The sequence below is a fragment of the Acinonyx jubatus genome, chromosome E2, assembly GCF_027475565.1.
Source record: "Acinonyx jubatus isolate Ajub_Pintada_27869175 chromosome E2, VMU_Ajub_asm_v1.0, whole genome shotgun sequence".
NCBI lineage: Eukaryota > Metazoa > Chordata > Mammalia > Carnivora > Felidae > Acinonyx > Acinonyx jubatus.
In genome coordinates, this window is record NC_069396.1 from 59,819,179 (window position 1) to 59,831,112 (window position 11,934).

At 43.6% G+C, this 11,934-nt stretch overlaps 1 protein-coding gene and 1 pseudogene across 1 annotated transcript in view; both read right to left on the reverse strand.

The window, feature by feature from the left end:
- LOC113592401 (zinc finger protein 154-like) overlaps window positions 1-11,934 on the reverse strand; it is a 224,576-nt gene that overhangs the window by 149,440 nt on the left and 63,202 nt on the right. The gene's annotated exons all lie outside the window — the stretch shown is intronic.
- Window positions 900-11,881, reverse strand: LOC128313320 (DNA-directed RNA polymerases I and III subunit RPAC2-like; annotated as a pseudogene).

The following is an 11,934-nucleotide window of genomic DNA, read 5'->3' on the forward strand; positions in this document are numbered from 1 at the left end:
TGGAAACCTAGAGGGAGAAGGAGTTTGCTCCTTGTGAACTGCGATGAACAGGCATAATTTCATACTCTGTGATTGCCAGCCTCTTCCCAGAAATGAGATGTTCCCAAATCCAGTGATCTAAATGGTCCTATCATTCCATAGAACCATTCAGACATAAAATAATCCACGCATAGCTGAAGGCAGTATGTTACTCCTCTTCAAATGAATGTAGCTGATGCTTTTGTCATCACTTTGTGAGTTCTATTATGATTGACTAAGAGCAAGGGAAAAAACTTTACACAGGGCCGTGACTGGGACTAAAGAGAGATGTTAGGCCAGAATAAACAGGATCTCTGCCTCTGGCTCCCACAGAAAATTTGTTCCTTGCCTGTAAGGTCAGTGATTGTGTCCTGCCCATTTTTAACTACCTAGTATTCTTACTCAGTGTTCTAGGATACACTCAATTCTATTTTGCAAAGTGACATCTACCTCAAACAAAGACCAACCTTAGTGCTATTTTAGTTTGGGTCAGTGGCTACAACTTTAACAGTTGCAGAATGTCTGATGCAGAGTATCTGAACCTCCAGATAAAGGGTGTAATTGACCCCCATGATGTCATGTCCTGACTGGTAAGTGACTATGATATTCCAGTGATTGCAGGTACAGTTGTGCATGGGGAACTGAGATTATTTCAGAAGAGTAGTTTGGAAATGCAAATTCAGAAAATTAGTAATAATGTTTTTGTTCTTTTTTTTTTTTTTAAGGTTCTCTTTTAAGTAATCTCCATATACAACTTGGGGCTCAAACTCACAGCCCTGAGATCAAGAGTCACATGCTCTTCTGACTGAGCCAGCCAGGTGCCCCAGTAATAATGTTTTTGCAGTTTAGAGATAGTGTTAGAAATAGCTCTGGGAAAATACCAGGGGATGCTGAAGAAAGTTAAGATGTTAGAGAATTTTTAGCAGAACTATTTTTCTTGAAAATATTAAGCAATACCACCTCGGAGGGAAGAAAAAAGTGAACATTTATAGTAGCCAGATTACTAAAAATGGACAAGAAACTGAAGTGTTCTGTTTATTCACAGCTCTACCGCTGTACACTGAGCAAATACTCAGTTGCAGGCACTTAGGCACTTTTGTAATGTGAATGGAAACATTAGGGGATGCATGGGTGGCTCAGTCGGTTAAGCATCAGACTCTTGATTTTGGCTTAGGTCATGATCTCACCATTTGCAAGTTCAAGCCTCACTTTGGACTCTCTGCTGTTAGTGCAGAGCCCGCTTCAGATCTTCTGTCCCCCACTCTCTCTCTGCCCTTCCCCCAGTTGCTTGTTCTCTCTCTGTCTCAAAAATAAACATTTTAAAAAAGGTTAAAAAAAAAGAAACATTAGAACACTGGAAAGACAAATACTCATGCAATTTACATTCTTCAGAGAACACAGGTAGGTAGCAATCCCTATCAAAATAATACCAGCATTCTTCACAGAGCTATAACAAGCAATCCTAAAATTGGTATGGAACCAGAAAAGACCCCAAATAGCCAAAGCAATCTTGAAAAAGAAAACCAAAGCTGGAGGCATCATAATCCCAGACTTCAAGATGTATTACAAAGCTGTAATAATCAAGACAGTATGGTACTGGCACAAGAACAGACACTCAGATCAATGGAACAGAATAGAGAACCCAGAAATGGACCCACAAACGTATGGCTAACTAATCTTTGACAAAGCAGGAAAGAATATCTGATGGAATAAAGACAGTCTCTTCAGCAAGTGGTGCTGAGAAAACTGGACAGTGACATGCAGAAAAATGAAACTGGACCACTTTCTTACACCATATACAACGATAAACTCAAAATGGATAAAAACCTAAATGTAAGACAGGAAGCCATCAAAATCCTTGAGAAAGCAGGCAAAAACCTCTTTGACCTTGGCTGCAGCAACTTTTTACTCAACACGTCTCCAGAAGCAAGGAAAACAAAAGCAAAAATGAACTACTGAGACCTCATCAATATAAAAAGCTTCTGCACAGCAAAGGAAACAATCAGCAAAACTAAAAGGCAACCAACAGAATGGAAGAAAATATGTGCAAACGACATATCAGATAAAGGGTTAGTATCCAAAATCTATAAAGAACTTATCAAACTCAACACCCAAAAAACAAATAACCCAGTGAAGAAATGGGCAAAAGACATGAATAGACACTTCTCTAAAGAAGACATCCAGGTGACTGACAGGTACATTAAAAAATGCTCAACATCACTCATCATCAGGGGAATACAAATCAAAACCACAATGAGACACCACCTCCCACCTCTCAGAATGGCTAACATTAACAACTCAAGCAACAACAGTGCATAAGAGACTAGAATGTGGATTCATTTCTGCTTGCTTGTTGATCCTTATATTCCTTTATGCTGGCCTCAAATTTGTCCAGCCCATGCTGGCAGACATTCACAAGCCCTGTCAAGCCTCTCTGAAGTGGCTCAACAGCTGGAAAAGCACCTCAAGTCTGAATGCATAAATTAATTTTGCTCTCTGAAGGATGGGTTGTAGTGTAACCACAAAATTCCACTTCTGGGTTCTTCATGATCATGTAACGAAGAGCATTTCTTAGGGTATGGTCCTCCTCCTTGTGCAACAAAAATGTCACACAATTGTCACACATTTCCAGGGCTGTCTTCTTCTCACCTTCAGCCACTGAGGTTCAATCCAGGAATTTTTCCCTCCAGCTCCTGGTCCTCTTCTATCATGGGGGCGGCTTCCTGAAGCCTCAGGTGGTGTAGGAGGGTCGGAGGCTCTAAGGCATACCGCAAATGGTGAGGGCAAAGCAGGAAGGAAGGAACGACCTATGCAAAGAGCCAAGGACAGAGGCAAAAATGAATAAACATTTTAAAAATAGAAGAAGATTCTCTCTCTCCCTCTGCCCCTTCCCTGCTCTCTTTCTCTCTCAAAAAAAAAAAAAAATTAAAAACTTAAGAAGCTGATTTAAATTGTTGTGGCATTTTTAGAATTATACCGGGTATGTCCCCAACTACATCTTTTGGGTGTGGAGCCTCGTTATTTATGTCTTTGGCAAAGAGAACACATGAAGTGAGAGCTGTGTTAGTCTGCTGGGGTGGCCACAACAAAACACCACAGACTGGGTGGCTTCAACAACAGAATGTTTTTCTCACAGTTCTGGATGCTGGGAGTGCGAGATGGACGGGTCAACAGGTTTGGTGATCTATAGTCTCTCTCCTTGGCTTGTGGATGGCTACCTTCTAGCTGTGTTCTAATGGGCCTTTTCCTCTTGGTGAGCAGTGTTGGTGTCTATTCTTCTTAAAATGCAGCCAGTTTGGGGGCGCCTGGGTGGCTCAGTCAGTTAAGCGTCCGACTTCGGCTCAGGTCATGATCTCATGGTCCATGAGTTCGAGCCCCGCGTCGGGCTCTGTGCTGACAGCTCAGAGCCTGGAGCCTGTTTCAGTCTGTGTCTCCCTCTCTCTCTGACCCTCCCCCGTTCATGCTCTGTCTCTCCCTGTCTCAAAAATAAATAAAATGTTAAAAAAAATTAAAAAAAAATGCAGCCAGTTTGAATAGGGTAGGACCCCACCTTAGTGACTTCATTTAACCTTAGTGACCTCTTTAAAAGTAGTCGCTTAGGGGTTAGGGCTCCAACATATGAAAAGTATTCTATTAATGTTTTAGTGGTAATAGAAGGCAAAGGAGTTACTAAAGTTAGATGATAGACAAAGACCATTCAACTATTTGAAAGTATCTTCCAGTTGCCAGTGGCTCACAATAACTTCTAAAAGTGACTTTTATGAAAATGCAATTTCCAAAAGGTGCATTTAGTGGTATTTACTTACAGTATCAACTGTTAATGCATTGTTTCTTTTTGTTTGTTTGTTTAAATTTACATATTTATTTTGAAAGAGACAGAGACAGTGCACATGGAGGAGGGGCATAGAGAGAAGGAGAGAGAGAGAATCCCAAGCAGGCTCCACATGGACAGCATGGGGAGTTGTGGGGTTCAAACTCACAAACTGTGAGATCATGACCTGAGCTGAAATCAAGACTTGGATGCTTAGCTGACTGAGCCACCCAGGTGCCCTTGTAAATGCATTATTTCTAAGAACTACTTAAAGAAAACAGGGTGCCTAGGTGGCTCAGTCACTTAAGTGTATGACTTCAGCTCACATCATGATCTCATGGTTTGTGAGTTTGAGCCCTGCATCAGGCTCTGCCCTGATGGTGCGGAGCCTGCTTGGAATTCTGTCTCCCTCTCTCTATGCCCACCCCCCCCCCCCGCAAAAGAAATAAACTTTAAAAACTTCAAATACTTAAGAAAATAAAGCAAATATTACCAAGGGCTAAAACATAGAGTTTAATAAAGTAAAATACATTTCTTTCAATTGAAACTTAGTATTTTGTGATGATGGAAACAAAGGCAAGAAAAATGTAGCTTAAATTAAATCTCTTTCCAGCTTACAGTCCACTGACAGACACCTGAAACATGCAGAGTGTGACCTTCCCCAAGGAACTCATGGCTGCCTTAGTGACTTTATGTTTATATTTTATTAAAGTCTAAAAGTAACCTTAACAGCTAGCCCCTCAAGGTCCTGAAAGCCTTGCTTCAAAATTTCTCTATCCCCACTCCCTCTGCAAACTTAAAAGTATATAATCAGTCACTCCTCACAACCCCAGTGCAGCTCTTTCTGCCCATGGGTCCTGTCCCCGTGCTATAATAAAATCACCTTTTTTCTCCAAAAATGTCTCAAGAATTCTTTCTTAGCTGTTTGCTCATGAACCCCACTTCGAATTTCATCATTTTGTATCATAAGCAACGCTGATTATTTATGCAGCCTGATTAAACCCTCACAAACACATCATCTGGCCTAAGAAAAGTTCTGAACATTTTGGTCTTTGCGGTGTCCTCAGATACCTGGCATGAAAACCTTTCACCTACTTTCTGGGATTCTTTTCTCGCCCCTGTCTCCATCATACATTTTTCCACAGAGGCAATGATCTTTCTTCAGTTTTTTAAATTCCACATGCATCTCTCCAACTTAGAGTACTTCTGGCTTTCCTTCTCTCTGATTAAAACATTTGCCCCCACTATGCTTTGTAAATTTAAATATACCTATATACAGGTGTCTGCATAAATTTCAAATCAGAAGTGTTTTCTACCCTAAACTCCTAAATCCTGAACATTCTGTGAAAGGATCTCAATTTGAAATGGAACCAGAAAATATGAAATGGAGACTCTCACACACAGACTCTCAGAAGAGTGGAACTTAAGAACTGAGAGACTGGGGCTCCTGGGGGGTGCAGTCAGTTAAGCATCTGATACTTGATCTCATCTCAGGTTGTGATCTCATGATTCATGAGTTCAATCCCCACATCAGGCTCTGCACTGATGGTGAGGAGCCTGCTTGGGCTTCTGTGTTTCCTTCTCTCTGCCTGTACACCACTTGTGCTTTCTCTCTCTCTCTCCCTCAAAATAAATAAATAAACATTAAAATATTAAAAAAAACAAACAAACCCGGGGCTCCTGGGTAACTCAGTCAGTTAAGCATCTGACTTGGGCTCAGGTCATGATCTCATGGTTCGCAAGTTCAAGCCCCACATCAGGCTCCGTGCTGACAGCTCAGAGCCTGGAGCTTGCTTTGGATTCTGTATCTCCTCTCTCTGCCCTTCCCCTGCTCATGCTCATGCTCTCTCTCTCTCTTTCTCTCTCTCAAAAACAAATAAACATTCAAAAAAATTATTAAAAAAACAAAAAAGAACTGAGAGACTGATTTGCTGTAAACATTTGATTTACAGAAGACTTGTCACCTGACCAATGAACATCCCCCAAGAATCTCCATCCTCAAGACAATGAACTTCCTGCTTGGACTTGGGCTTGACTCCTCTATCTTTGCACTGCAAGCCCTAAATACAGCCTGCTTGAAACCCCCATTGGACTTGCCTATATCTTTCTACATTATATGTGCTGAATTGCAATTTCTCTGTCATTCCTAAATAAAATAAATTTCTGGTAATTCAAGCTTGTTCCAGTTTACCTCCCTATTTAAGGTGACAATTCCCTATATTATACTATCATAAAATTTCCTGAATATCTCTAGTGATTAACAGTATTCAATTTTAGAAAATTCTTTAAAAATAATTATCAATAGCATTCCTGTTTTCCATACACTATAAGCAATCCAAAGCAGAGTTATTATCATTGTTACTCAATTTGAATCAAAATGTCCTGGAAGATTAAATGGTATACAATGAGAGCCTACAAATACATAAAGTTGACTAATAAATGACGGATGTTTTAGAGAGGACTTCTAGCCCAGAAACTGCATTTGGAACATTTGGGGTTTTGCCCAGTGGGCAACACAAAACAGAGATCTGGGTTTCACTGCCAAAGAGACTGAAGGGATGACTGTCAGGGACCCTGAAGACACCCATGCAGAGGCATTCATCAGAGCTGTGGCTTCATAATCCCATAATCAGGGGTATGTGAAAATATAAAATAGAAGGCGGAGTAAAAGGAGACAAACATTCACCAGAACAAGAATTGTGCTGAGGGCTCTAGCCTCGTGGGAAGGTCTGGGGGAAAGGCTGTTGCTGTGAATTCGACGGCCTTGCTTCCTGTGCCTGTGTAGGTCAAAGATCATGGAGCCACATGGCCAACCATGAGGTTAGGACACATAACATTAACGAAGAACAACATGAATGTGTGTACTGGGATGGTCCATCTTTCTGGAATGTCTGAAAGACAGTATCTATGAATATTTTTCTGCAGTTGTTTTTCCTCTTTCTTGGTCCAGTCTACTCATAGCAGGAGAGGAATTTAGCAGGAGTTACAGGGCCCACCAGAGGAAAGAGCAGAATCCAAGGCACTTTGGAGACATCATTCCTTAGCTCCACCCATCTCAGAACATTGGGGCAAAGCTTACTGACCTGGAAGCCACTTGAAAGGATGTAGTGCTGAGACAGATCCTTCTGCCCCTCTGTGAAAATAAAGGACAAGTTTATGTCCAATGTCACCTAGAAAATATTTCCTTCCAACGCTGCCCTTGTCTGAAGGAACTCTTTAGAGAGAAGCCCCAAGGAGTTGGCAAAGACAAGTTGTTTAACCATATCTCTTAACAGATATTCTCCCCATCAGTACTATTCAGTCTCTTTGAGTCTTTTTTTAAAATATCTCTTTAAATGTTGTACACGTTAAAACAATTATAGTTTCACTCTTCCATCCAGTACATTTCTTGTTTCTACCTGTTAGTTCATAATTTGGGGAGCTTCCTGGGTATCATCTGAAACTGGCCCTTGTACACAGAGGACAGAGGCAGACCGCTCCAGATTGCTAGGTGGCAGAATTAAGCAAGGAAACTTATGTGTGAGGCTTACCTTGGGTGACTGCAAGATAAACAGATCTCTGCATCTGCCCGCCGGAATCTTAAAATGTATATAGAAGCCTTCACTGGGTTCAGCTGCATATACCATCCGGATGGTATCAACAACACTTAGTATCGCAAGGCTGTGTCCTCGGGCAGCTTCTAGTGCAGGGAAGGCAAGCAGAGTGGACATTCCCAGGACAGGGGAGGGGTTCGGAGCCTCTGACTGCCCAGGCCCATCTCTTCACTCAACCGATGGTGACTTCTTGATGACTTCCTCTAATACTACCATTTCTCATTCACATCTGAAATAATATAGATCTGTCCCTGGTTCCTGATGCAAACCTTCTAAACCATTATAATTTTCTGGTGATAGTCACCTTTTCACCTCTCTGGCAAAACTGAGGCTTAACAGTGAATGCAGATGTATCATCACCTGGTGTAAAGCCCTCTACTTCTGCATCTTTGTAATTTTCAAAGGATTGAACAAATGAGTTATGTAATGAGGGAAATCCAAAATTACATTAATGCCTCGAAAGGGGCTCACAGCGAGATGGAACACAGGTAGGTGAGAAGGACATGTGACAACGTGGGCTTGCGACTGGTATCTGAAGTGGGAGAGGGGCAGCAGTCTTGTAGGACTGAGCCCTCAACCTGTGGGATCCCCGCTATCTCCAGGTAGATAGCGTCAGAACCGATTTCAATTGTAGGACACCCAGATGGTGTCAGAGACTTGCTTGGTGTGCACCCCCCACGCATACCCCCAGTACCACTGACACTGGACAAGAGTGCAGAACCTTCAGGCAGTAAGCACAGAACATTGAGTTCTAAGGTGTAAAAGAATTAAGTTGAACCCACGGCTACACTGGAAACTTGGCTACCAGGAAATTCTTCTTTCTAAAAAGCGTGTTGTTTATTTTTTTCTCACTCTTGAGAAGTCTGAGGAAAATTACACTTAGAGGGAAGGAAATAATCAAGTGAGAATAGAAATACATGGAAAAGTGGAAGGAAAGCTATATAGCCTTGTGCTGTTTCATTGTTTCAAAAACATTCACTCAACATCTTATCTGGTTCAGAGACTGGTCTAGATATGTTACACATCAGTAAAGAAAGAAATGTGTCCTACCGTAGCCTGCATTCAAAATTATTGAGGGGAGTGACCAATAAGTAGTGAAGAGACTATTCTATATTATACTAAATTATAAGGTGGCAGGTGCTGTGGAAATATGAAATAAGAGCATTACCAAGTAATGGCAAGGATGTGGATTCAGGAGGATTTCGATAGGAAATAGAGGGGTCAGGGTTGTTCTCATAGGGAGATATTTGACCACACAATTAAAGGAGGGAAAGGAGAGATTTGGATACTTGGGGAAGATGTTCCATGGAGAAGAAATGGCCAGTACAATGTCCCAGGACCAGGAGCTTGCCTGGAGTATAAGACAATTGATGTGATTGTTGTTTGAATTGGTTGGTAAATTTTAGTAAGCCAGACAGAAATCTCCTTACTGTGTGCACATTTCCGTAAGTACATCTACATGTCTCTACCACAGACCCCCTGGTTTCCAATCTTCTTCACTCTTCCTTCTTCACCAGGGCAGATCACTGGCTACTACCTGGAATCTACATATATTATCAGCTTGGGATAATAATTGTTCCACACAAAGTGGATGGCCAGACCAAAGCATAGGTAAAATGCTGCTTCTTCATTGTCTTTCTGGGACACCTTGAATATGGCTGTGATGCGGCTACCATTGATTTTACTTGCAACCATAAACCAAAATGAGCCAAGCAGAACCCAAGCTCAAGCCCTTAACGCCTAGTACAGCCATTATAGTGAGCTATTGCCACATTGGTGGGTTCTCATGAAGCCCAGTTGTGTTCTCTAGATCTGATTTGGCTCAATCCTGACTGCACATTTCTACCTTCTAATTAAATACACCAGAGTCCTTTGACTTTATAATTTGGTTGGTCCAAGAGAACTCTCCTCATAGTGGGTTGTTCTGGATGCACAGATATTTATACACCCTATTCACTGTTCAGTTCTTATTTGGAGACAATGACTCAACAGGAATGGTGTCAAAATGATGTAGAAGTCTGTACTACAGACACATAGGCTTCCTCCAGAGCCCTGGGGGACTGTCTTGTGATTCTCTGGCTTGGACTCTTACTCAAACCCCACACTGCATGTTTCCTACCAGGTGGTCTGCTCAATTTTGTGGCCCAGTGGACAGGACTGCTCCCACCACAGCCCAGATCTGCTGCACAGCTCTTTCCCACAGGACCCCGTCCATGGCCTCCATATCCTCTGGCATAGGACAAGTGTTTCTAGTTGAGGAAATGTTGCTTCTTAAAGACAAAGAAGCCTACCAGGTGCCGTGCTCCACATTTTTGTAAGGAGATCCAAGAGACAAATATCAGAATGGCTAACACTAAAAAGATCGATTACAGCAAGGGTTGGTGAGCATCTAAAGAAACTGAAATTCATAGGCTACTGTTGGGCAGGAAGCTAGGCATGTGCAACAGGAGGACGGACCTTAGATGTCCTGATGGAGAGCCCCAACCGAAGGCCACCTGGGGGGAGGGGGAGCTTTGTCTCCCTTGGAGTGTACTTTAGTAACACTTTGCTCACCTTTACATTCATTTTGCTGTCCTGTAATTTTTTCCTGTGGCAGCGAGAACTGAGGCTTCTTTCCTTTTCCATCAAATTCTCAGTAATACTAGTGGTGGAGATGTAGAACCCTGTAACCAAGATGGAAAGCAGTTTGGCCATTCCCCCTCTCCCCTCCCCCCTTCCCCCCCTTCTTGTGAACTCCTTTGGGTCAGACACCAGATCTTAAAAATTGTAGCAAAAATGAAAGCTAATACCGGTTTGGTACTTTGGCAGCCATTATCTCCTCTTTCTCATAATGGCCACGTAAGGTAGGTGGGGCATAGGTTATAACCTCCACCGGGCAGATGAGAGGCTATCACACAGCAGGAAGCAGCAGGGCAGGGAGGGCCTGGGGCTTCTGCCACCTGATTCTATCCCTGTTCCACTACCCCTTGCAGTCTCCCTTGTGCTCTTCTGATTTCCCAAACCCTCTCTAAGGCAAGCGATGGCCAATATTTGTCGATTTTATAACCTCCAACTTTACCCCTGGCTGTCATCCTGCTGCCATAGTGGCCTGGTGTTCGCCTGCTGGTACAACTTTGTTCTCCATGTCCCATGTCGGTGTTACAGGCTCCGAGAAGCAAGAGGATAACCGATGGCGGACCCTCAGAAGCAGCTGCCGGCAGGCCTTCATTGGGCCAGGTGTGTGTGTCAAGGTCACACAGCTAGGGAGACAGAGGCTGCATTGGGACCTGGCTCTTTCCAGAGCTCAGTGTTTCCTCCTATGGGAAAAGCAGAGATGCAGCAAGGGAGAGAGATGATGCTTGGGGAGGTGAGTCCTTACCTAGCAAGACCAGGAGTCCAAAGGTCTCCAGCATCACCTCCAGGTACTAGATTCTCTGGGCTGTGCCCAGCCCACCAGAGTGAAGGTCATAAACACCTGGAAGTGAAACTAAGGCATCATATTGACCTTCGGGTTGGTGAGTGGGATCAGAGCTTATCACTCCATTGCTGATAAAGATAGAGAGACCCAACCGTGAATCACCAAGGTGTCTTAAGGTTTGAGCTCTGTGCTGGGCTCAAGGAGGAGGCTAATGCAATCGTGTACATAATGCTACTGTTACTGAGAGAAAAGCCCTCCCTGGGGAAGGCCACTGGAGATGACAATGGCCTCCCCATGAGGACAGTGGGGGCAGAGGACAAGTGGGAAAACAGTCATGACCATTCCAAGGAGAACAGCAGCAGCAACAGCACCTCCTTGGTCCTTGCTATGCACCTGCCCTGGGCTGAGGGCTTCGTGAACTGTGGTACAGGGGTTACACACACCCAGGGCTGGAGCTAGTTGTTCAGGTTTGAATCCAGTCTCTCAAATCCGACACTTGTCTGTTATATGACCTTGAGGAACCAACTCTATCTTTCCAACCCTGGACTTCTCTGGAAATACAAAAATCATTCTCACCTCCTCAGGTTGCCATAATTAGAGATGCTCACAATGCAAGCCCTTGAGTCCTGACACTGATAAATGCTTAGGGTGCAGGTCTTAGTAATTCTCACAGAGGCCAAGGTAAGCACCATCACTGCCTCCCTGTCAGTCAGGGAGCTGAGACTCCGGGAGCAGTAACGAGTTGCCCAGATTCCCAGGTGAAGCCCGGCTTCCCCTGCAGGCAGGTTAGCAGGTACTGGAAGGCCCCATTTCTTTCTCAAACATACCAAGGGATAGAGGGCTGTTGGGGTACTGGAGAAACATTGCCTGGCCCAGGGGTGCCACTGCAGGCAGAAGTTGGGAGTTGCTCAGGGCTAGATAGGCCACAGGTGCCACTGCACAGCAAATGACCTCCAAATGCTCAGGAGCAGCCTACACCTTACACGCCTTTTACACAAGAGGAACCTGAGGCCCACAGAAGATGGGAATGTGTCCTGGGGATCTGGGGTTCAAACCCAGGGCTTAGGGATCCTGATCAGTGCCTTATATCCTCTCTGTTGGGCTTTAGGACTCAA